This window comes from Berghia stephanieae, chromosome 15 (genome assembly GCF_034508935.2).
Source record: "Berghia stephanieae isolate SIO BIC M18660-M18661 chromosome 15, UCSD_Bste_1.3, whole genome shotgun sequence".
In the NCBI taxonomy this organism is placed as follows: Eukaryota; Metazoa; Mollusca; class Gastropoda; order Nudibranchia; family Aeolidiidae; genus Berghia; species Berghia stephanieae.
The window spans coordinates 10,077,156-10,083,111 of NC_088374.1; the positions used below are offsets into that span (position 1 = coordinate 10,077,156).

Below are 5,956 nucleotides of genomic sequence, written 5' to 3' on the forward strand. Positions count from 1 at the left end.
TGGGCACTATACAAATAAACTTTATTATAACACCCGCCAGCTAACGTATGTGTAACCTTAAACGTTTATGTATGAATTCATGCATTGCGTTTCTCCAAAAGCTCAAAACATTTGCCAAACGGATATAGATAGTATGCGCTTGGCTAGCTCACAACATTGCCCTCCGGATATATAACGAACCAACACACAAAACCATGTCTAATCTTAAACGTTTATAGCCTGGTTAATATAGTTTAGAGAGAATTATTCATAAACGCGAATGAGTAAATCTCAACTTCATTCTATTTGTAAAGAAACCTCCTATGTTTGTCTGAGCATTTGTGAACAACTTGACTTTCCAGATCAAAGAAGGACTCATTCTTTTTACATCATTCAATCAGAAAGAGGGAGTTCCTTACTGTCCCGATTTTATTTGAGATTGACAATTGACTCAATCGTGAATGATACATGTAAAGATACCATTTTGTGAGCTATTGAGTGGACACCATTTAGAGGCAAGTAGAACACTAAGGAAACAATTTATCACAATGGGCAATGGTTCTCTTTTTCCTCGCCAACCTGACCGAATGTCATTGATATCAAAGCATCAATATGTTGAGTGATCAGGGCTGTTGACCATTGAAATGGTTTAGGTTTGAGTCCTTTACCCAATCATTTAATCCGCTGAAGATTTAAAATGTTTCGCTGGGATATGAATTACTGCAGAAATTCTAGATTAGAATCTTAATATAAAAGCTATGCATATTATCAAAGATGTTTTGTACTCATATAACCTATGATTTTGATTACTTTCTACGGGTTGAGATGAACATTCAGAAGCGAGCAACGGGGGCTTACATATTGATCTAAAGTGCAATTTACAGCCTAAAGATGAACATACATTTTTTTGTTAAACTAGTAAAAAGCCTGAAATTTCGCGGGGAAGGAACTATTTTCATTCGATATTATACCCACCATCATTTAATGGGGGCAGATTGGTAAACAACGTTGTCTGTGTAACTTGGTACATCCTCTGTTGATTTTTCTGTGTGGCCCAACATGAAGTGTAAGCCGCTATAGCCTCTGACCCGTGACACAGGTTGTGGTAATAAAATCAACTGCGAAAATAAACCTGAAGTAGCAGACGTGAGCAGAGTTGAAAGACGATCCTGGGATCGAGAACTTACCTTAAAGTACAGTACTCTGGTGATCATGTTTGGTGGCGTTTGGCACAGTTGTCATGCACCTCCACTGGAGGTGTACAAAAACGCACCATTTTTATGCACCTCCGTTGGCGGTGCTGGTTGATGAATGAAAATGTTGCTGCTTGAAGCTCGAAAAAAATAACGATAAGTGTTGAATTGTAAGCCTCAATTTAATAGACGAAGACATACTGTGGACGTTTCTGATTTCCCCTTTATCAACAAAACACGACGAATAAGACACTAAGAACGAATGAGAGTGAAGGCGTAGATAAGGTAAATAGACATAAACAATGATGGGACAGGAAGTTTTTGAAAAACAACAAAAACAAACCAAAGAAAAAAAAAAGAGGAAGAAGAAAAAAAAATAGAAAAAAAACCCCAATAGAATGACAAAGACGCGGTAACGAATACACTGATGATAATGATGAAATATTATAAAATGATATCAATCGAGGTTGACATATAAATGCACGTCGATAACACATTGAATGGTACAGATGTTATTTTAAAAATATAATAATAATAATAATAATAATAATAATAATAATAATAATAATAATAATAATAATAATATAATAATAATAATAAATAATAATAATAATAGATTAATTTAAGGTTTTAAATATTAGTAACTATAACAACGAAAATGAGGTCTTTCTCAATAAAGTAAACTTTTTATAAAAATGTCCACACACAATGGGATTGAACCCAGTACTTCCAAGGTTAGAATCTGACAGCTTATCCACTACGCTTCGGAGCCACCTGACTATTCATAACATTGAATAAGGTCTTTCTAAAACCTTATTTTACCTTTAATTCAACTTCTATTTTCTTGTTTTAAATTTCGATTTGTTAGATTATTATTATTATTATTATTATTATTATTATTATTATTATTATTATTATTATTATTATTATTATTATTATTATTATTATTATTATTATTATTATTAAATTTATTACCAAAGAAGTTAAACCTGGGTATTATCCACCCGAAACCATCACATTGAAAGCATCAAAGGGGCAATAATAATACTTGATGTTATAAATAGATGAAAACTGTTGAAAACTTAGTGTAGATCTGAAATCCTTAAAGTAATTAAGTGAATACATTATTTCGAATGCGACGATTTGCGTAAAAACGCAAAACTGACAACTTTTTACAGTGTCGAAATTGGTTGTTTTTGAGAGTGTTAGTGTCGTCGGTACATATTTCATGATATCGGTTTGACTCGACGAACTTTTAAACTGACTTTAAATTATAAAAGGAAATCAAATTATCTGTTTATCTATCTGTAAAAAATACATTTCTAATTTTCAAATCTTTCAGTAGAGTTGTGCGCCGTATAATTTTTTTTATTGACTCAAATGGCACAATGTTCTCCACAAGGCTAGCCTATATTTTTTAAAGAAAGGAATTTCAATTCCATTGTATCTATCTTCCAACAACAGTCTACATGTTTTTATATTTAACTTTCTAAACTGTATTACACAGCTCCTCCCCGCCTCCCCTCTTTTCACTTAATTAATTGCGCACCTTTTAGAAATATCTAGCATTCTGTTTTAATTCGTGCTTCCTTACAAAGGAGCACACTAATTTCCTGCCAACCAATGTTTTGTTTATTCATCTGAACTACGCCACTACCACATTATCTCATTCATCTTTGGTGTTTCATTTATCCTGTTTTGTTGATAAATGGGAAACCCGAAACGTTCATTTGATCTGTTTTTGTAATTAAATTGAAGCTTACATTCAATTTCACATTATTATTTATTTCTTCGAGCTTCGAGCAGCAACATTAACATTGAGTGAATACATTATTCTGGGGATGTAGGAGCTTTCGGAATGTCTCCCCTTTACTTAACTTATGGAAAAACAAACATCCTAGCACCTTTACTAAGACTTATGACTGCCCCTAATAGAAAAAAAATATCCTCCGATCTCGAGCTAACCCTAATAGAAAAAAATGATGACAAGTTGAATAAATAAACGCCTGACAAAATATCAACGGTGAAAATACAAATTTAAAGAATACTGGGGATGTAGGAGCTTTCGGAATGTTTCCCCTTTACTTAACTTATGGAAAAACAAACATCCTAGCACCTTTACTAAGACTTATGACTGCCCTAATAGAAAAAAAAATCCTCGATCTCGAGCTAACCTTTAATAGTAAAAAAAGATGCAAAGGCGAACTAAATAACGTGACAATAATATATCACGATGAAATGCAAATTTCTGAAATATGCAAAGCGCTTTCGAATGTTTCCCCACTAAACTACAGCAAAAACAAACATCCTAGCATTTAACTACTACTGACTACAACACTAACCCTAATAGAAAAAAAATCCTTGATCTCATAACTAATAGCAAACAACAATTCAAAAGTGACGACATAGTTGATTAATGTTCATGTGATCACGTATAATATCACTATGAATGCCACGATTTGCTGAAAAATGCCAACACACACACTTGTATACACCACACACAAAACACACGCACACAAACAAACATACACGCAATTAGAACATACTACTACATAACAACACTGATCACCGCTAAATCAACAACACAACGGAAGTAATAATAATACTTGATGTCATAAATAGATGACACAAACTGACAACTTTTTACAGTGACGACATTAGTTGATTTTGAGATGTTAGTGTCGTCGGTACGTATTTTATGATATCTATGTGACTCAACGAACTTTCAAACTGACTTTAAATTATAAAAGGAAATCAAGTTATCTGTTTATCTATCTGTAAAAAAATACATTTCTAATTTTCAAATCTTTCAGTAGAGTTGTGCGCCGTATCATTTTTTTTTATTGACTCAAATACCATTTTGTTAAACCGTTAGACACTTATGTGACAAAGAGACTATCGTAACTCTTTCTTACGACACATGAATTTGAAGGGGAAAATATAAACTTGTTGTAAGACCTTCCAAAGTTGAATTACGATAGTCTTATTTCCACAAATTTGTAACCGTTTAGTTAAGATATTTCTTCAACTTTGAATGACTTTTCTGCTTTTAAAGCGATAGGATTGTCGATTTGACACAAGGTGCGCGGTATTTTAGCGCTTAACATATCTCTTGTGCAAAACTATCGTAACTCGACTTACGATAGTTTTGCACCCTACCCTCGATATAATTGTGCGCTATGCAGTCTTGTGGTAATAAATAATAACGTGAAGTTGAATGTAAGCTTCAATTTAATCTTGTGGTATGAAACTCGCTTTCGGATCGAAAGTTCCTGGGTTCAAGCCTCGCTCTGAGCTGCGCATAGTTGAATCCTAGGAAGAGGCTCTTTACTCACAATCTCTCACCGTACTCAGGTGTAAAATGGAAACCTAGCTGTTAACAGCATTGCGTCTGTCGGAAATAAATTGTAATATAACCTAACACTAACAAACGTCATGTCTCGTTCTACATGTTACGCGTTTCTGTTGGTCAGGGACCCTTTGTAAAGCGATTTGAGCACGTTTAGTGGATACTAACGAAAGAGTGAAAATGGAAAGGCTTCGTATGGGAACAAAACAGACAATGGACGTTTCGGGTACAAACCCTTCGTCAGCACAACAATACACAAATAAACGTGGAAAACAAATAAAATATAATGAAAAATAACTTGTATTGTCTGTACTCAATGGTGGTTGCAGTTAGTATTTTACGATCACCGGCTGCAGGCAGCCCTTACCGTTTTCTACTTTTTAGTGGATACTGCGCTATGTAAAAGCTCAACTTAAAAAACTGTTTAGTTAGAAAATTCTATTACTCTTAATACGGCAACCATCTGGAACGCCGGTTGTTACGCCTAGCTCTAAAAATGCAAACCATCTGGAATACGAATGGTCCAATTAAGCATAGTATTTATTTCGTTAATGCTAACATATAACGTTCTGAAAAGTGAGTCTTGAATTTAAAAAAAGAGTCCACTAGCTGTCATATTGTATTGACTGACAGAATGTCTCTGTCACACTCTCGTATATTAGTGTCTTTGCGAATAATTGTACACAAACTAACACCGAGTTACACACATTTTTGTAGAAACAGTTTAAAGTACACGCGATTGACACATTTTATGGACACGAGTCATAACTCCCCATTGTATTGACAATTTCTTTGGAGATTTAAAAAAAAAACAACAGTTAATCCCAGTAACTGTAACGTACTAAAACAGTCAGTAACAGTTTCCTGTCAATTTATATAAGATATTGTTACTGGTTTATTACAACATGGAAGCAAATAAAAGATGAAGTCTTGAAAACTTACTTGGAAATACCTCGGGAAAGAGTACTTTCATGGTGTGAAGCGGAAGTAAATTGGTATCATGAATGTCTGTTTGATCAATAGAAATACAACTTAACTCCGATAATCCTTATTTAATAACCATTCATAAAATGTGGACGATCGCTCATCGGGCGTGACGGCAATTGACGAGTACCCGAGCCCCCTCTTCGTCTTCAATGTCTTTAAAACTTTTGCACATTTTATGACATGTTTTTCACTCTACTGCGAATAATGAAATGAATTTATACTGCCCTAACCAGCAAAAGGACAGTATCTGGCTGACCCAGATCCAACCAGTTTTGCCGCAATCGACACATTTAGTTTTTTCATGATAGGGTACAGACTTTTCTTGGTTACAGGTAGAGTTGTTTGCATGGCTTTAACCAAGAAAGAAAAGTATCTCAAATTATCACGCAACATATTACGTCAATGAAATCGCCGTAAACAGAAAAGAGCAAGTTATCATTAGCTATTA

The 5,956-nt window shown here is 34.1% G+C and overlaps 1 protein-coding gene across 1 annotated transcript in view; it reads right to left on the reverse strand.

The window, feature by feature from the left end:
- LOC144960687 (NXPE family member 1-like) overlaps positions 1-5,551 on the reverse strand; it is a 74,227-nt gene extending 68,676 nt beyond the window's left edge. The window contains exon 1 of the transcript XR_013642923.1: positions 5,464-5,551. The gene's annotated coding sequence lies outside the window, so the exon portion shown is untranslated. The remainder of the gene's footprint in view (positions 1-5,463) is intronic.
- Positions 5,552-5,956: the final 405 nt, after the last annotated feature.